Source organism: Monopterus albus, unplaced genomic scaffold (genome assembly GCF_001952655.1).
Source record: "Monopterus albus unplaced genomic scaffold, M_albus_1.0 scaffold103.1, whole genome shotgun sequence".
In the NCBI taxonomy this organism is placed as follows: Eukaryota; Metazoa; Chordata; class Actinopteri; order Synbranchiformes; family Synbranchidae; genus Monopterus; species Monopterus albus.
In genome coordinates this window covers 377,699-398,828 of record NW_018127983.1, presented here as the reverse complement: position 1 = coordinate 398,828, position 21,130 = coordinate 377,699, and the positions used below count along the sequence as shown (strand labels likewise).

General features: G+C 40.6%; 1 protein-coding gene across 4 annotated transcripts in view; it reads left to right on the top strand.

Annotated features, from left to right (window-relative positions):
- Positions 1–2,201: 2,201 nt before the first annotated feature.
- The window catches only part of gng12b (guanine nucleotide binding protein (G protein), gamma 12b), a 27,918-nt gene continuing 8,989 nt past the window's right edge, over positions 2,202–21,130 (top strand). The window contains exons 1-3 of one of the 4 annotated variants that reach the window (XM_020609985.1): positions 2,202–2,396; positions 10,533–10,594; positions 10,716–10,824. The gene's annotated coding sequence lies outside the window, so the exon portion shown is untranslated. Of the gene's footprint in view, positions 2,397–7,149; positions 7,174–9,517; positions 9,956–10,532; positions 10,595–10,715; positions 10,825–21,130 lie in introns of those variants that run through there. The other 3 variants (XM_020609986.1, XM_020609984.1, XM_020609987.1) reach the window with 3 other exon arrangements.

Genomic DNA, 21,130 nt, shown 5'->3' with positions numbered 1-21,130 from the left:
TTTACCCTTACATCGCACAAGATCTACTTCAGTTAATGGTGAGTGACAGCATTTAACTTCTCAGCCACATTACATGTCTCACACACACTCTGCTTTTACCAGGCTGCTTATTGTTTTATCCTGTGCCTGTGAGAAAAGATGGGCAGACCACACCATATCAAAAATAAGCTTGTGTACAATAAGTGTAGTTAAACCGGTTACACATGTTAAGGTTTAAAGGCAGTAAAACCAGAGTGAACAGGATGTGGGCTCTGTGCTACAGTTTGGTGTGTGTGAGAGAGAGGGAGTGTTAAAGCTGGATGAGTTTGTTTCTGAGAATCATTATTGCTGCTGAAATTGATTCTAATGATCTGTACAGGAGCAAACAAGTGTTTCACTTCTCTCTCCGGTCCCCTGTATCTGTTCTATACAGTGATGCTTAATTAGTATAAAATGAGGCCACACCATTCACTCCTGGTTACATGGTCACATTTGTCCCCTGAAGTGAAACCTCAATTGTAACAAAAAGTGTGAAGGTGAGTTATTAGATATGCTAAGGTGTCTATTTGACATTTATTAGGCCAGTGTTATGCATTTATTTATTTGTAACTTGAAATGTTTTATTGATACCTGAGATTAATATGTTTATTAAACGTGACCAGCCCATTAAGACAAACTATTTATAGGTTTGCATCCATCCAGATTACTGTAATATGTTGTGAAGGCTTTGGATGGAGTTGATAGTGTATTTGTCCTCTGGAGGGGACCGTATAGCAAGCACCAAGTATTTTTTAAAATGCAGCCAGGAGATGGCCATGTGGATAAAATCTTGTCACGCTGCTTTTTATCTTATACAGTGATATTGAGATATGTCTGATATGTTGGACATTCAATCAAGAAACCATTTACACATTTCTAAAAAGAGATGGACATTTGATGTCAAAAATCACAGTACATCATTACATTTCTGTAGGAGTCCTGTAAATATAATATTGCTATATAGCAGCTCTGCTCATTGGCTTCTAAAATAGTCCCATATGACATATAATCAGGGATATTAAAAAAATACACGGCAGACATGGCAGGTGACAAATTTGAGTTGTCTCACAGTACATATACTGTATATACTGTATTGCCCAACTCTAAGTATTAGTCAGTAGTGTCTATAGAACATACTTTATGCTGTGCTAAGAAACTGAATTTATTAGGCTTCATATAATGCACATTTCTGTATTTTTTTTATATGTAACTCAGCTGTGAAATTCTTTTGAACAGATGACAAGTGCAATATGACAAGTGATGTCATAAAATAGGAAAGGTGATGCAGGACACAAATGGACAAGCTTAATATCATACACATCGGGTTTGATGCAGTTTCAGGAAACTGCTCTTCATCATTACAGCTAAGAACATACTGCACAAGCTGAAGGATTTCCACTTGGTCAACCTTTCCTCCCTGCCTGCATGCCAGCAGCAGTGCAAAGTACAAACCTCAAACTATTCAGTCAGACTAAACACAGGAGACAGACTTTTATTGACACTAATACCTCCTGTGCAAAACATGATCAGTTAGCAACTGAGAATAGGAAAATTCTTAAAACCAAAATTCTCAAGCTTTCATCAGACAACTCTGGCTGCACTTCCCCTTCCTACACATCCGTGGTCTGGATACCTGTTAGAGGCCCGAGGCATGTGGGGTGCACTTAATGACGAGAGCAGTGGCACAAAAGGTGCTATCTTGAAGTGTACCACTGGGGAAAACTGCCACTATACTTGTTCATATGATTGTGTTTTTATATTTACTAATCTAATTGTGTTGTTTTAGTTTAGTCACTGTTCGTATAGCCTAGTCGTTTGTAATAGTTTTGCATCTCCTTTTAGTTGTTTTGTGTCTCTTGTAGTTTATGTAGTAATGTTTCTGTCTTTTTAGTCATACTCTGTCTCTGTAGCTGTTTTGCATCTATTCTTTTCGTAGGCCTAGATGTGTAGTGCTTTGACTTTCTAGCAGAAAGGTTAACAGTCCCTTCACGGTTCTCTGGTCTAGGGGCCTCCTAGAGTCCTTGGGCCCCTGCGCCCGATTTTCCCGTTCAGTGATCCAGTCATGATTATCCCATCGACATGCAAAGTGTGATGTTAGGTAAGTAGGAAACCCCTGCTGCCGACAGAGGGCGCAGCTGCCTGTTGTAAACTGGGAGAAACAGAGTCCCAGCCCCGCAGCTCAGCAGCAGCGCGCACTCTCCCAGTCCCCTGTCCCCTGTCACTGGGCTTCGTGGGCTTGATGTTTATTTCCTCCGTCGTGAAACTTTTCATTCAGCTAAAATAGACTAGCCCACGTCTTCTGATTAAAGAAGCTCCACTGGGATTATTTCATGGTTCGACTTTAAACATAAAGGAAACCTGTCGATCGGAGACGCCAGGTGAGTCTCAGCCGAGAGATTACACGAATAATCTAGTAACTACAACATGACACGATATCTGTGTACGGACACTCGCACTGTGGTTCCGTGACACCAGCTGGTAAACTGTCACCTGACCCATGTAAACAAGAAGCAAGCGTAATTTGGGTAAAACGCAGTAAATGCAGTGCGTTTCCATCAGGTTCATGTGTTTCCTGATTGGTTTGCCATGTAGAATTTACAGTATGTTAAATGGTGTTCACATTGTAGTCTGTAAACCCACTGGCGTGTAAACTGGTGCCTAAGTGACAGCTGGTAGCAATGAAAGAGAAATAAACGAGGGGGGCTGCTTCTCAGTAATATCATGGGGATATGTTTCTGAGAAGCTCAGGATGTTAAATGCAACGGGAAAGTCAGTAAATACCAGAGACCATTACAAATGAGTTACTTGGTAAATAATGATATTACTCTCAATGGAAAACCTACCTGTTATGTGGCTTTACAGCTTTCTGTGAACCATATAGTCTCAAGAACCAATCTGGAAAGAATCAGGCTGTGCATGGAAACGAAGTCATGAAACGCTATTGAAAATCAGAGAACAGGCCACTGGATAACATCTGTAAATGCATTATTGTTTATTAAAGTTGGCTGGATGGTCTACTGGAGTAAATAGGACTCAGCGTTCTCACCATGACCTCCCCTCAGGTTATGGGCTTGCATCAAATGAGATGGGTGGTGTGGATCTGGGATCCATGGCAAGAAACAGGGTGACTGAAGAACGTCAGTGGTTACACAACAACTATCCAGTAGTGTCCAAAAAACAAAAAAGTGCACATACATATAGGATAGGTCAAATTTGTACTTTATACTTCTGCTTGATACTAATTCTACTACTAATACTAATGTCAGAACAAAACAAAACAATAGCAACAAAAGAACATGTCTCTCACTGTCATGGTCACAACAGTGACAATAATAGGGTCATTTTAGAAACACAGTCTGTTACCCCCGCTGAGTCCAACTCTGTATATAACATCTGATTTTTAACCTTAACCTTTGGTCATTGTGTTAGCTTTAGATGAATTTGTCTTCGGTTCCACAGATATGGTTGTGGCTACATGTGGGCCGTATCATCTGAAACCAATCCATACCAGTGCCGATATGATACTGTGGAAGAATGCAGAATCCATACTTTTCCCCCAAAGGTTACTTTTAAAAATATAACGGACATTTTCTGAGCACAGGTGTTGACCTCTTGTATGTAAAGCGCTGTTACTAAACATTACTACTGTTAAGGCTGCAACTAATAATGATTTTCTTCATCAATTAATTTGCTGATTATTTTCAGAGGAGAAATGCTCATCACAAAACCCCAAGATGTAATTTTCAAAGTAAGTTTCCTAGTTTTGTTCAGTTGAAAACCCAAAGAGAATTCATTTACAATCACAGGAAACCGAAAAGCAGCAGATATTCACATCTGAAATACAGGGACCAGATAATGTCTGGAGTTAAATTATTACCAGAATAGTTACAGATTACTTTTCTGTTTATCAGCCAACTGTTTCAGCTGTACATGATAGTGTGCACAACACCAGGACCCTTAAACTAAAGCAACTAAATGTTTCAGCCACAGTTTTACTTTTCACCTGTGTTTTTTTCTACTGACGTGTCAACCTGTCATCAGTGAAAATATGTTGTAAACATGCTTTTTTTATCGTAAAACCTTTCTCCTCTCATTTAACACAAAAAGCCAAAGTCCTGCAAAATGCATTCCAGTATAAAATAGGCAAGAATTGTATTTTTATCAGTAGCATTCTGATCAGAAAACAAGCCAACAACATCTGATGCCACCCTTTTGGCCTGACGGTTTTTGATTCTACGGACACATTTGAGGTTATTGTGGTTCAGTAGCCCGGCCCAGTAGCTATTCTCGACACCGACTGCCTCCATGCTGGGATAACACATGATATTACCACAATTACTGTAATTTTTGCATCCTGATCTGATGTCACCCTGTCGATAAGCAGCACAGATGTTTGTGCATGTCTGTGCAACAAGAGACGTTGTTTTAGGAATGACGCAAACATTTAAAAATGGTACTTGTGGCCATAATGTGTGGAAATACCGAATGATGCTGTTGAACAGTAAGATGACATGTCTGTACATTTGTAACATATATGATTTTGTTTTTGTACTCAAAAATATGCTTTAATTTTTGGAATAATATATTATTGAGGGGGCAACTATGTCATGTACTGTATGTATGCATACAGTATGTTTGGAGTTCACTGTACCATATATATGTATATTATGTGACTTGTTTAACATAGCAGAAAAAGAGAGGACTCCAGTGTGTTTTCAGAGTCATGCCAGAGTATTTGCATGACTCATTTTTTAAGGTCTTTATCTTTTCAGCTCCATTGCTTCTGGCAGTTTAGTGTTACCCCACCTGAGTGGGTTTTTGCTGCTGACGTGGGTTTGACCATGTTGCCTGGTTACACCACAGTCACTGATGCAGACCTTCATGCAGTTTAATCTCATGAGCATGTCTGCCCCCTTTCTCCCTCTGCCTCTTTACTCAAATTCCACGCTCGGCCTCTGGGGAGCTCGTCTGTGCGTCACTGCTCTGGTCACAGAGACCTTCAGAGAGTGTTTCCAGTCAACACAGTGGAGGTGCCGCCGCCGGCCTCAGCCCTCACAAGTCCGCAGCAATATGTGAAAAATGTCTTGCCGTTTTGGCACACTTCAGAACTCTCTCAGCCTCCTCACTGGAGCGTATCGCACTGGTAGAGGGATTAGACACTTGCTGAATATGATCGGATATGTCACACACAGTACACACAGCATTAGCTGCTTATCAGCGAGCGATGACGTCTTTCACAATGGGCTCTTAACTTCATTTTTAAATTGAAAACATGCTCACATGCGCACTGTTATTTCATTTATGACTCTCACTCTGTCTTTAAACAAACTGCATCTGGCAGCTTCTTTTGTTTTCATCTTAGTGTGTCTCTATTGGCTCCAGCTGCTCTTGGCCTTCTCCAGGATTGATGGATGTCCCTTTAGGCCCTCCTTTTTGTGTTGTTCTCTTTATATTTTTACCATTGAACAACCAGTCAGTGGCTCCACATGAATGAAAAATCAAACGGAACTGATAATGAAAGAAGTATTCTCTTTTATTTTTGTTTTTTTTGCTGTTACTTTTGAAAAAAGTCCCAGCAATTATATACAATATGATATATAGCAAAATGCATCAGCATTGAGGTGATTCCTTCTTCTAGATGGAGATAATAATAATTATCTGAGGTTTGGCAGCAGGACCTTGCCCAAACTGTGCTCCTTCCTTTTCCATACCAGCTCCATGCTGTACTTAGTGAGGTCAGGTCCCTGCTAGTGAAATGTAGTAGCTGTGCCTGAAGTTCGAGTTTAGTGCTCTGTTATCACAGTGATGAAGCTGAGCAGTTTGTCTTGGTGCTGTTCAGTTCTTTCTGTCCCCTTTATTTTTTTGTAACTGCCATGTTGCTTCACTTTCAAGCTTTTTATTGTCATTTGTACATCCAGTATACTGTAGTACATAAATCCCGCGGTCTGTTTGGTGCTCAACCTGCTATAGTGGGGATCCCCACAGGACGTGTTTGTACAGCCCGGCTGAGTTGATGCACCTGTTCAGAAAATGAACGGAAAACTGCATTAGGATAAAATAATAGCCAGATCGCATATTGTCTTTGTCTGTTTCATAAACTTGATGATGATCAGAATGTTAGTGTGCTTGTAAGTATACTCTACATAGAATGGGACCGGGTGACTTGTTTATTTTGCATTTTGTTATATTAAGTGTAGCCCTAACTATTTCAAACACTAAAGAAGTATTGTACTCTGGGAAAGATGGTATGTAGTTTGATATATGTCCATTATATAGAATGGTTTTTACTGGTACGGTGCCTCAAGCAGATTTGGTTTGTCTGGGAGGATTTGAAAGCGAGGGCATTCTCACAGTTTTTGGGTATAAAGCAGAATCTGTTTGGCTGGCATGGGATGCTGATAACAAATAGCTGCTTGTTGCCTTGGCAACCTGGCAGCAGCATAGATGGAATAAGGCCTCCATGGCGCTCCTCATCTATGTTAGTGGCCACACGTACATTCACACACTGACTGCAAGTTGATACATTGTTCTTACTATCAGTGTGTGTTGGCTGTGCATTTCTGATTCTAATCAGCCTGTATAGTGCTAACAGGTAAAAGCAGCATATGGTGTTTTGTAATATATATTCCCACATGGGCTTGGCAGAGGATTGATTGATAGTGGCTGACGTCAGAATCGTTGCTGTCTGAATTAAGAGAGTAATGTCAGGTGCACTGTGGTTACTTATGAATTCTAAATGAAGACCCTTTTTGTTTAATGGTTAGAGTGACTTCTAAACTGTTTATCCTTTGATGAAATAGTGCAAGCACAGAGTGCTGCCTCACTGTTGTTCTGTCTCTGTGGACGGATGTCCTTGCAGCTCCTGGGTCAGTGTCCAAGCAGAGTGACACACAGACAGTAGCTAGGTCACCATCTAGTGTCACCCTGTATGACCTCACTGACATTGTGGAACCTGCACTGGGATATTTATAGACATGTGTTTCATGTAGTCCCATATGATATGCAACTCAGTTGACACAATTACAAAAGACAGACTCCAGGCCTCTGTGGCGTAGCATCAGAAAAATCAATCTCTTAATAAAGCCATTGTCATCAAATCTAATTACGTTGTCTTTATGCCCTCCCCTCCAGACAGCTGTGACTCCTGTGTGTCAGGTAAGCGCTGATGTGTAACTGGTTGTTTGGGTCCGTATATATTAACAAAGCTAGATGTATTAAACACAAGACATTTATATGAAACAAGTCAGTCAAAATGTCAACATTTGAAGTGATTCCAACAGTGTATGAGCTCCAAAATAGATGTTTGCAGCTCTGCTTCATCTACACATTGCAAAATGTAAACTTTGTTTCTATACCCTACCTCGGTGTCCCCGAGTTAGCAGGTTCAGTGTGATGACAGCCATAACAGCACAGGTAGTGACATAATTATGTGCTGTCTGTGCAATACATTTGTAAACAGTTGTTGTGTAAAGCTTTATAATGAAGCCCTATTCTTTATTATCTGCTGTCTAGTTCCTGTTAGGCTACATTATTGTTATTGCAACAACTCTCCACCAACCTCCACAGATAATGGGCAGTATGGTAAATTATAAACTAGACGAGGAAAGAAGAGAGGTTGCTTAGCAACTGGAACACAGCAGGTAATAAAACATTGGTTTTAGTATTGTACAATAACAGATGTCTGCGTTTTGGTGCAACAGCTGAACGGTTTGTCCTGGCTTACTGTGATAATATACTGTATTTCTGTTTAACATAATCTGTACTGCTTTACTTTAGATTAAATTAATTTGGATATGCATAGTTCCCCTCCAAACACTAAAACAAGCAAATCCAAACTGTTGTTGAAGCACATGTATAACTAGAGCCCTTAGACAGTAAGTTTGTTTTTAAAGACCCAATCAATCATTTTAAAAATCTTTTTTTTGTTCAGGTATATTCACATATGTACAGTTGCAGATTGACATGAGTGACTGATAAAGACCCAATCAATCATTTAAAAAATCTTCTTATTTGTTCAGATATATTCACATATAGACAGTTGCAGATTGACATGAGTGACTGAGAACATGGATTTCAGGCAGTTTCTTTCATTTACATTTCAGTTACAAAAGGTTGTTTTAGTCCTCTGCTCACAAACATGGCATGTAAACAAATCTTTTGCATGATTATAAAACATTAATGAAGTAACTTTATGTATATTATTAGTCTGTGCATTAATTTAAATGATAGCAGTCAGAGCAGGTTCCCATGTTTTATTGTAGGTAAAGCTCCTGTTTACATGTTCAGTCACAGATTTTTACATCAAGTTTTACATAATGTTTTATTTATAATGATAGATAAATGATACCTGCAATGTGAAAGGTCTCACTCATAGTGACAAACCCACAGGGAGTAATGACTATGCTGTGCAGGTCCCTCAGGTCTGTGGGGAGTTTTAGCATCTATCAGCTAATTGTTTTGGTTTTTACAGCTCACATCCTGTTTTTGTCCTCTCTCATCGCTCCCCTTAAGTTTTTTTTGTCAGACAAAAAACTTGGATAAACCAGCTGTACACTACCAAATGGCAGACAGACAATGTTATTGAGGTCAACACAGAAACAGAACTTCAAACGAATGTTGCTCTTGTCTGCTGAGTGTGAAATAGACAACTTTTTGCTGCTCACTGTAGCAACTATCTCAGTTTTGTGTTTATAACTTGGTTCTAGCTCAAAGGGCCAAACATATATTACCACTGCCTTAATAAATGTGAACAAAATATTGCTAGCTGGAATATCACGCAACCGCACATGGTTTCCTGACCCTGAGGTCAAGAAAGCCTGTTTTTATAATTACTTGCATGGTGTTTAACTCCATTTTGCAGGTCAAATACCCTGTACAATTTCTAATGTAGTGTATACTTAAGTGTCTGATGGATTAGACCTTTAAATGAAGGTGTGATGTGAGTGCTGAAAACAAATAAAGAGTAGAAGGTACGTAAACAGCATGTTGGAATGTCTCCCTGTAGTTCCCTCCTCCAAACCCCAGCTCCACTTGGGACAGAGTGTACAGACGTACAGGGAGTTCTCAGACCAAAGGACTGGCCATCCAACTGGGTTCAGTGAAATGTGGTAATGAATGCAAATAGAGTAGAGACAAGAGTATCTCCACTCAAAACCAATGTGACCTGCTACTGCTCATTTTCCTTAAAGTTGCATTAATTAACATCTCCCTCAAATTTTCAGCCTTTAAGAGAGTCAGAACAAACTCGAGCAGTATCTCCTCCTCTTCTCCCTCCACTCCTCTTCGCTTCTCCTGCCCTGTTGCTGAAACTACGTCATATGTGGTCATGACAGCTGGAGACAGTTGTAACAGTCAGGTAGCGCAGCAGTAATAAGCGGCTCCAGAACTAATGCATGTGGAATATAGAGCCCATAGAGCTTGTGGTTTTCAGTGGCATTGCAGCAACACAATGTCAAATTAAAGGGCTTTACATTTTAGCGATATGCATACGTACAGTATGTCTGATGTTGTTTCTAGCAGATGTATCTGCAGTAACACAAGTAAATTATACAGAGAAATGTTTTTCCCAGTAATACTGATACAGGACTAATGTTCTGACCACTATAACATCACGTTCAATGTCACATACTTGACACAAATATCTGTGAGTTGTATGTAAAACAAGAAATTTCATGTTCCGCTTTGATAGTTGAACGAACTCCCCACTTTTCTAGTTGTGTTGATGGTAGAAATTTTAACTACTTCTCACTAAAATGCTACATGGCCTGCAGCGTTATGTCCAACATAGACTGGACCAAAACTGAGCTAAAATGAGCTAAATTACTTCATTTGCTAATGCAGGAAAACCCACTGGATTCTGCTAACTGGACAACAGAACACTAACGTCGCAGTCAGTCGGAATGACTCCAAATTAAAACCAGAAGAATTCAATGCAAAGGTACGGAATTGAAAAGCTAACGTTAGCTTGCTAATGGTGTGACAAAAATACAATAACCAGCTACAGTATTTACACACCTAGCAGGAAGAAAGTACCATCTGCCTCAAGTTTGAGTCCTTTGGATGCTTTTAACACTCTCCATCTTCGAGTTCTCAAACCAGTGTTAACCCTGGTTTTGCCTCACTCTATGTTGCACTCTTTTTGTGCGACAGAACACAGCCTTTTGGGTCTAACAGGAATGCTGTGCAGATTTTAACAACACTGCCCAGAGAGGGGTAGAAATAAACACAGGGCCTGAAGATAGCAGTGTGATTTATCCAATCTAACTTGATTTATCCAATTTGTGCCAAATCTTAGTTAATGCAACTTTAAATGATGCAGACACTGGTGTCAGTGGACTGGAATCCATTCAGCTGCTGAGAGAAGTGGTTTTCTGCCTGTGTTTCTGATGAGGCTAGAACATGAGTCAAATATGGTGGATGCCTTTAAGACTCATGTTTTAGAACACTTTGACTGTTGGGTCACAGCTGTCACGGTTAGTTAGTAATCAACACACTGCCTTTGCTTTTCTTTCCAGATATCTGCTGCTCACAGAGTGGAACATCCCATACATGCTCCTTGAGATCTTTTCCCACGCAGGTCAGTGTTTGCATCTGTACACTGCTTCCCACTGAGTCACCAGCATGCCCAGCCTTTACTGTAATTGAGAAAATGATCAAATTACCAATGTTGCTTCACCCGTCTCTCCATTATTAATCAGACCCAGTCCTGTAGGTCTTTCATATGGCCTCAGATTGTATTAACTGCCTGTGCGGTGCTGCCCTCTGGTGATAGAAGTACGGTGTGTGGTGCTGGTGTAGTGGGATCAGGTAGGCTTTTACATTTTGACTGCTCGGTTATACAGACAGGTAAATAACCCGCAAACAAAGTGCTGATGTTTCTTCTCTTATTGGAAACATATGGGAAGGACATGACAATGATGTTTCTATCCACAAGGGGTGTTATTCAGGCAGTGGTGGAAGGTATGTCCATTTACTCAAGTACTGCACCTGGGAAATGCTGTACTTTTTACTTCACTACATTTGCCTAAAGGCTGTTGATACGAGTTACTTTTCAAATCAAGATGGGGCCACTTGTCCCTGGTTTCTGATATCGTTGAGGTTTTAGCAGATCTACCAGAGATAGATATCATGCCTCTACACTGTTTGAAGCCAGAAGAGGTCAAGTTTTTCAGTTCATAAAAAAACAAACATTAGAGAAAAGTACAAAAGCCACCTACTTTTTCTTGTGAAAGTAAACTTTTTTATAGAACTTGTGCACTTTTACTTAACTATGATTTTGAATGTAGGACCTTTACTATGTCTACAGGGTTATATTGGTAAATGGACTGTATTTTATATAGTGCTTTCTCACAGTGTGTTGCACTGGCCAAAGCGCTTCACAGAAGATCATACACCATTCACACACCGATGACGGCAGGCTGCCACGCACTGGCACTAGTCAAGCCACCGGGGGCAATTTGGGGTTCAGTGTCTTGCTCAGGGACACTTAGGCATGTGGGGAGACCGGGAGTCGAACCACCAACTTGCTGGTCAGGAGACGACTGCCCTACCTCATGAGCCACAGCCACCCCAAGTTTTGTATTGATACTTGTACTTAAAAGGTTTTGAGTAGCCCTGCTTCTTCCACCACTGCATTCAGGTTCAGAGCTTATAAGATGCTGGCATCTATTTATTCATTTCGGCATGGAGTTTTCTAATAAATAGAGCTATTGGTTACATTCTGGGAGTTTATGCTCCTTGTTGAGCAGGTTTTAGAGCTTCATCCATATTAGGGGCCAACATTTAGAATCTGCCCCATTCTTTTTAAAGTCTGTATTTGAATCAAAGCCACAACATCTGTTACAGCTGTTAGTTCTAGCAGGGGTTGTGGCACTGAAGATACTACAATGGGTCCTGACTGTTTTGTCTTGTGATTCCTTAAATTAAATGCACATGTAACACCTCATAGTTGAATACAAATTATGACCAGTTAAAAAAAAAATCCCATATATCCCAGTGGTTTTTCTGCCTAAACAGTAAAATTAGGCAGTTAATTACAGAAATCCAAAGAAATAAGAGAAAAGCCTGAAAAAAGCAGCACAACCTTGCGTTGCAGTGCATCTTGCATGTATCAGTAACTTGCAACCTTTTCTGGGAGAACTGATCCCCAGGTTTGGAACTAAATTAATTTTTTTATTTTTTATTTTTTTATTGAAGCCAGTCATGGCAGCCATTTTAGTCTGGATGCTCCTTTAACTGTCATGCTGGTTTTGCATATTACAGTTTTTTTTTTACAGTCCTATAGGTCTTGTTTGTTTGTGTCTTTCATTCCAGCTAATTATATAATTAATATATAAAACTACAGTAAGCAGCTTATCACTTATTTGGCCAAAAATGACTCATGTATGTGACTGAATTGTGTTGTACAGTGAGTCAGAAGACATAACTGATAGGGTAGTATGCACTGTGAAGAAAAGTTGCCGACTTTGCTTATGGTTGGTTGTAAGTACTGTTGTTGTTATCTTGAACAAATGTCATCAGTGCATTTCTGCCACATACTGGCAGCCATTTGTCTTTTTTGTGTTTGTGAGACACAGATCTCTTATGGTCAATGCAATGGACACTTTTATTTAAAAGCAGTGGTGAAATCTGCATTATTCATCTTTTTGTTCATTACATTTAGTTTCAGCACTTTGTGCTGTTCAGATTGCCTGCTACAGAACAGGACCCAATGGTTTGCAGGCCTGTTTTCATATGCTTACAGGATTATAAGATATTACATGTAGGTCCTAATTACTGGGATTTACTGCACATGAGCCTTGTGTTTACACCGATATGCACCGTACGAGCGTACTACATAATGTAAAAACTTTTGCTGCAAACTGTGAAAGCGAAGCACGATCTTTTGTCAGACAGCCAGATTGTTTTACCAAAGCATCTGATCTGAGCCCTTCACTGCCAAAGTGGCACGGACTCTTGTGTTCTGCAATACGTTTCCTCCACATGGTGGCAGTATCAGACAGTCTGATGCTTTACAATGTGGCCAAACAAATAACTAACTTTCCTTATTTTTTTCAAAAGGATGTTGTTCAGATTTGGTTATGCTGTTGAAACACTGTTGGTTATGCAAATCTAAAGACGATTCCAGTTATCTGACTTGAGCAAGCATCTGCCTCTTGCAGCAGTTTTTTAGGATTCCTATGTGGTGGCACTTGTTACCTAAAGAACGACAGCTCATAACTGCAGTGCCTTAAAAACTGTACACGTTAATTAATTAAGCAAAATACGATGTCCTTACAGGGCAGTCCCTAAACAAAATGTCAGGCACAGGAAATAAAAGTAACTAACAAATGAATTGGTTTGAGGTCAGGAGAAAGGAAAATATTACATGTAGCTTCTCCAAACAAAACAGATTTTGAAGACAATCATGACATAGTGACTACGTGAACAGCACTTATTAATTAAACATAATATAAGAGTAGAAGTGACCCAGTCAATATGCAGGTGCTAAACAAAGGATCTTTTTGACAGTGTGAAGGTGTGTTTCTGATTGGCTGCAAGACAGATGCCAGAAACACAAGCCTGTTTTCTGCTAATGGATTCAACACTGATACCACTGGCTCAGTTGCTTGTGTGGGAAATAATAGATGATCCTGATTGTAAAGATCATTTCATGACATCGGTGCTCCAGGTATGATGTTTACTGAACATAGAGGACTAAGGTCTAATTTTCAAGCTGAATGAAAAGTCGAATGGGCTTGGTGTAACTTGAGCTTTGACGTGCCAGGGTGTGTGTTTATACATATAAGAGGAGATTTGCACAATTTCAGCATTATTGTCATACCCTAGGGAGATATCAGGCCTGTCCTCCATCCTGTTTCATAAGCATCTGCTCATATATGGGCAGCTTCCTTTTTTCTGCTCGGGTGCGCTGTGTCCACTTCCTGAACAACCGCCCCTTTCCTCTAAATGTCCTGCCCCCCCACAAACCATTTCACACGCATACATACTCCTACTCATGTTGGTTAGTGATGGGCAGAGGCGGCTGTGGCTGTTCCCTGTGCAGGAAGGGAAGTGGTTAATGCTCATTTGATTGACCAGCAGGCCAGCACTGGTTGTGTTTTTTGCCTTTTTATTTTTTGTGGGTTCCATATGTTAAAACTGATGGAAATAGCTCATATAGTATGTCCGCACATTTCATTCTCTCATGCCACATGGCACTCTTCAACTGGAAGCAAAAGTGTGTTTAATCTGTAAGAGACAGAAATGAATATACTCAGGACATTGTGTCCTCATGTGCGATATACTTGGAGCCTCTCTTCTGTTCTCAAGAACTAAGGTATAGCCTGTGCTGCTTGTACAAATAAATCTTGGACTTCCAGAGCTTTACATTGTTATTTATGTACATACACCTCTGATTCTGGGAATTCACACCAGGATTGCCGTGCACTGGGCGGCCAAGTGCCCTAGATGCTTACAAAAACCACTTGAGATTAGCTGTCCTATCGGCACAGCTGTAATGTAGACATGTTGGCTTTGAACTAGGACAAACAGCCTCATCAGGTTTTTGCCACAGGCCACAGAAAGAATCGCTACACTGCAGCTAGGGCTTCTTCAGCCAGTGAATTCTCCATTTTTCTAGTTGACCTGAAAAATATTTGCAACTTGAATCACATGTGTTAGATTAACACAGTAAATGTTGTCTCATGTGACTTATTAGGTCATTTCCCATGTGATGCTTTGTGGGAAGAAAAGAGTAGATGCATTCAGCATGAATGATTTATTACTGCAGTTTCAGATGTGTAATTGAAATGCCCCCCTCCTTGTTACCTGTTTGTGACATATTATCAGCCCACTGAACAACTAGGTCACTGCCGATCCTGTGTCCTTCCATGGATAGGATTTTCACCTAACTGCCTACCAGGTGCTGACTTCAGTTGTGTCTGTGCAGGGAGATGTAAGGAAGGTTATATGAATGCATTGCTTTTAGCCACACTATTGTGTTATGCCTCTGACGATGTCAGCGTCCGGTCCATTCTGAAATATCTCAGTAACTGTTGGATGGATTGTAGTGCACTTTTGTGCAAACATTAATGGTTCTGAAAGGATGAAGATGCAAGACTGCAAGTTTGAAAAGGGGAAAAGTAAAACATTGAGCCTGGAAATAGAAAGTGCAGTGTTTTTTACACTGTAGGTGCCAGGTGCTGACAAAGAATAAAGAAGGCAATATCTCCGTCCAAGTCTGGCAGTGTTGTATGCATAGTTGGTGGACTGTTGCAAGAGCTGAGATGAAATTTGGTACAGATATACAGGTTCCCCAGAGGATGAATCCTAGGATCCCCTGACATTTCCTCTTGCAGCACCAGCAGTGCAAAGTGTTCATTTAGAGAAATACCTCACCATCTACTAGATGGATTTGCGCAAACCTTTGTACAATGAGCACAATAAACTTTGGTGACCCCCGTGGTAATCCCTGATTTGATCTGTAATGCTTCTGAAGAAGTTTCAACAAATAGTGAATTGATTATCATTAGGTTTGGCTTAGTCATTCATATTCCTTTTAGAATGAATTGTATTCCCCAACTTTCCTCTAGCACCATCATCTAAATGTAAAACTAGGGACATTTCCATCATCCTCAGACATATTTTCTGTTTAGTGCTAATTAGCAAATGTTGACATGCTAATGTTCTAGACTAAAATGGTGAACACGGTATTATCCCCACTTAAATATGCAAACAAGCTCATCATGACTGAGTATAACTAACATGATGATGATGTTAGTACAGCCTCACAGAGCAGGTACAGTAACATGGCTGTAGGCTTATTTCACTTCTTATTTGTCACTCTACATGCTGGTGCTTAGAAGGCATTAGAAAGTGCTTCTGCATGGCAACAGAATGTCTTCTGCTAAACTTAAATCACGACAGCAGGGCCCTGACAGTTCACACAGCTTGCTTTATCTGTTCATGTGCTGCTGTTTCCCCTTTGAGACACTCCTGTGCCACGTGTCTCCCAGACAAAAATTCCAGCCGCCCTGATCTTTGCTGTGGGTGCCGTCCAGAGAATGTCGGCATCCACTTAACAAACATAAGGGTCTGGCAGTTGAGATGTCACCCTGCCCAGAAAATCTGCCAGCCGCTGGTTACATGCCTGGCATTCTTTTCTACAGGCTGGTCTTTCCTGCATTGATTTTTTTTTCTAAAGCATTTCCCTCCACCAGACAGTGGCAAAGGAAATATTTTCCTGTCCAGAAATAAGTTACTCTTAATTGCATTGCCATGCAAGTATACACTTGGTGGTCTGTGCCACTGTAAAAATGCTCCTTTGTTTGATGTTCATTAGGGGCGAAGCAGGGTGATATGCAGCCACGTTCCATTGACGTTACACTGTTCTGAAAACAAACCACTGCAACTGGCCTGCACATACTTTTCCTGTGAGATCCTGGTCAGTCATTTGAATGAATACAGCATTATAATGCTCTAAAATGCATGACTGAAAAAGACTCAGTCATCATTTGAACTCTCTGCACCAGAGAGGGGTTGCATGCCATATGATTTAGGTCATTGTTGACTGAGGTATTGTAGAACTTTGATTTGGGGAGAGAGCTCCTGGATAATAAGCAGGTTAACATTATCCTCTGAAGGAACAGATTGTCCACTCTAGGTCTTTGTGACCTTCTGATGACGTATGTTCTCACTCATGTAAATGATTTACTGCAACTTGATAATGTGTATTCTGACGTGTTTTGTTTACTTTTCATAAAGTTCTCTCTGGAGGACAAGCTGTTGAGTTTTACCCTCAGACAGTAATAGAGCACGTACCACTTAAGCGAGACAGACACAGATCATTTGACATTAAAGTTGTGAAATCCTGCAAGAAATTATGACTGGATTTCATCGACATGCATGCACGACTTCCACATGATGCATTTGCACAAATTCCACAACTGTAAGCAGGAACTGAGTTATTAGTAGACTAAAGACAATGCATTCTTGTCTTTCTGTGCTATCACAAGATGAAAGGTCATCGCCTCCAGCGCTAGAGAGATGCTTCATTTTCACTTTCAACTTTATAGATCCGCAGCTGCAGAAGTAGTCGAACATTTTACTTGAATTGGCTATTAAAAGTTCTTTTAAAAATGATAATCAAATGACAGTGTGAGAACAGTGTGACAGAGTGAAAGAGGTCACTCATAGTGATGAACCTGCAGCTCCCCTCAGCGTTACAGAGCGTTACGGTGAACTTCGGCTCATTTGTTTAGCTGGTTTGGTTCACTCCCCATGCTGCTCTTCAGGAAATTGACTGAACCACCTGCCCAGCCGATGTTACGCTCAGTTGATGGAGTTGGTAGGGACCAAAAACAGAGTTAAAAGAGAGTTCTACTGCTTCTCAGTCGCCACAAAAGTCAAATTTAAGAAAAACTAACACTGCATACTGCATCACAAGCAAAGAGGTTGTAGGTATGGTGACTAAGCCTCACAGTACATGTACATTATGTGCATATACTGTATTTCTCTGTGTGTGTGTGTGTGTGTAAAAGAACAAAGTGGGGCAACAAGATGGACACCCTCCAAAGAGAACAAAGGAGTGGGGCAACAAGATGGACACCCTCCAGGGCACCACCACGTGTATGTGTGTGTGTGAAAGAATGAACAGCAGGTGATGGATGTTTGTATGGCTTCTGAGACCATATGGAAAAAGAGGGAGCACAACAAAGACATTCTGAACCAAAGCCAGAGATCTGAGTTTGTAACCTCAGCCTTTGCACAGATCTTCAATGCTGACTCACTCTTAACACTCGATGTGAAAATGCCTAGAATAAAATCACAGTGACACTGTACTAAGCATCCAGCATGCAGTCATTTTGGTTCAAAATCTAATAACCAACTGTCTGTGCAGATTCTCAGTCATCCAGGTCATAGTAAACCTAGTCGACCTAGAAATCTAGTCCAGTTGACTTTTTCTAATAACCAACTATAATTATTTCTGTTCTTTTAGTCAGGTTACAACAGACCAAGTGAACTTGCATTTCCAGCTAATTGCAGGCCAGCTCAATCTGGTGCGCCTGAAAAGTTCCTGCCAGCAACTGTCCAATGCATTTTTCAGATCTCGTGCTGAAACAAATGTTTGCATTCAGCAAGAAAGCACATGGAAATTTTCTGTGTGCTTACTCTGAAAATATGCACTATGCCTGCACTAACCCCTGTGGTGAGGTGGGTGAGGTGGATGCTTGGGATTCTTTTTCTGTTAATAATACCCGTTTCATTTCTCAGAATCGTTCAGTGTGCTATGTATGCAAACTCTCTGCTAATAACGTGTAGGGCCAAAGGGCAGATTACTAATGTGTCAGGACTGCAGCTTTACAATCAGGTGGCTTCCAGGCAGGGAGATGTCATGAGACAAAAGCTGCAGCCACATGTGGAGCCTCCCTAAAAGGACACTTGAACATGGTGTCCACCCCAATGCCTCTTACATCCGACGTCTGCTCCTCTGCCTCCTCCATGGCTGCTCATTATGTGCACTTTAGTGCTCACTCAGTGCTGGGGTGCTGCAAAGTTCACAGGAAAGAGAAGAGGGAGGGGGTGGGAGAGTCATTCCTGTTGCTGAGGTCAGAAAGCTGTCTTTTCCCAGCCCTTCCATTATTCTGTCTCTCTCTGTTTTTTGTTCATCATGATAAGCAGCCAGGTGGCAGCGGGGCAGAAGCCCCCCTATCACCTACCACCACCTTCTCCTTGTGCTGATTAGATCATCCTCTTTAACTAGTATGCACACCACAGGTTGCTTAAAGTTTTTGCTATATTTGAGCCTTGTGTATGCATCTGATATAAATACATTTAAAATTGGAATGCACTGCCCCTTGTGGTGTAGCTGATTTTCTCCAGTGTCAAGGAGCTGGTGAATTCTTTGATCCACAAAAAAAAACATTTCCTATTCAACTCATGTAAGTCTTATACAGTAGGAATGGGCAACATGCAGTGATGTTTTTTAAATTACATGACTAATTGTCTGAAATTGAAAATGAATGATTTGGTTCAAACATCACAAGGACGCTTAATGTCAGTGTTAATTTTTTGTCAGCTTTTTAAATTCAGTATGTTGTGAATGAATTTGGTAATACTTTTGATCTGTGGAATGCAACACCAACTCATCCAAGAGGCTGGTTCTCCCAAATTTCAGGTCCTCCCTGACATGGGAAACGATACCTGTTGCTGACCTTTCAGTCAGGAAGACTCTACTCCACAGCTTGTGGTTGTTGGTGTTGTGTCAGCAGCAACAAAACCTACAGTATGTTCTCATCCAGCCACTGATGTAATATTTGTTTTTATGTGCCCTGGTTTTGAGACACCTGTCCCTGAGATGTCTGCCTTCACCACAGTATAGATTAATTACATTTTGTTTGTGGTGCTCAAAGATTTAAGACAGTGTAACAAGGGTTGCTCCTCAGGGAAAGATATTCTACTGTCGACCTTTTAAAATACAATTCTTTAATGAAGCTCACACTAACTCCCATAAACTTCCCTTTTACTTGATTTCCAGTGAACGACATGTTCAAAGTGAAGTCACTCTATACACTAGCTACAGTAAAAGAGAAAAACAGTATGTTTTTTTGTTTTCGTTCAGGTGATGTGAAACTTTAGGAATAGGTTCAATGCAGCTGTAGTTAATTTGCAACTGTAGGCTTTTGTATTTGTTGTAATTGGGTTAAGTGATTGTCTACTGTACATAAAACATGGCTCCATTATTTACCTTACAGTCGGACATTCAGGACACTAATGTAACAACTTTTTTTTTGAAGAATTGTGAGTTATAGCAACCTGGGGCATTCTGCAGTTTAAAAAATACCCAGGGTGCATATTTAATTAAGTGATTTCAATATTTAATTTACTACTGTATTTACCCACTAAAATTTAGTCCTGGTAGCAGAAACATTAACAGACAATACTTATCAATCGACTGCGGTAAGAAAAACAGTAAACGTGCAAAGTCCAAGTAATAAAAAACATTTCTGAGCCTTTATCTTCAGAATTGTCTCAGACTTAACAGGATGCTTGAACATAAGATGTTAGGGTTTCTAAAACCCTTGCCATGGCCCTACCTTAAAATTAATCCATTTTCTGCAGCTTTTTTGCACCTAAGTCTGTGATGGTGCTTGTTATTTAATGTTCTCAATGACAACAGTGTTTGGGTAGAGGAGGAATTATTTGATATAGATTAGCTGCAGTATATACCATGCTAAATGAACCTTTCTATGAAACGGAATCAATAAAAGAACAAGAAACCTTAGCATGCATATAGAATGATTGACTATGTGTGTGTGTGTCTGCTAGTTAAGTATGTGAGTGTGGGGAAGTGGGGAAAAGGTGAGAGACCTCTGAATAACCTTGGAGGAATGGCAGGAAAACATCAGCGTTTTAACAGTAAGACTGGGAAGGAAGGGTTGCTAATGTTTGTCCCTAAGCAATGGACCGTGTCAAATAAGTGTGTCATTTGGTTCACTGTGCCCTTTACTCAGCACTGTTTGTGTCCCGTATTACTGTTTTTGAAGCTTGAACCATGCAGAATTTCATGAGCCAATGAGCCTGTATTGCACTTGGAAGTGGATTGAGAGGAATTTTCTGCAGACTGTTTTACATTCCCCACATATTCGGGCTTAAAAAAGGCTCATTTTCATTTACAGAAACCACCCTGTTTGGCACAATGCACCGTTTTCTCGTATTTTCATGAATGACGGGGTGGTGCTTTTCAGCTGGACTATTGTAACAGTGAGAGCTGTGACTTGGTTGTTTGGTGCCATGTGAGAGCAGCATGCTAAAGGTGCTGTGAGAATGAGGAGCTGTGGGTTTACTGAATTCCTATCTGGTGAGCAGAGCTTTGGTTTCTGTCTAGACAAAGCTCAGTTGTCGAGGAGACCCGTGCAGATCCAGGACTGCCCCAGGCTCAGGGAAGTATTGGTGGGAGAGAGTGGGCGCTCTTTTTTTTCCATTCCACTCACTTTTCCCTTTTGGGGGGTTTTCAACAAATGCAGTCAACTGCTGAGAGCATGTTTTTTGGTTGTTTTTAATAGTGGGAGTTTTCCTCCCATGGTAGGGTGGAGACAGCCTGGTGCATTCATGCAGAGATATCAACAGCATA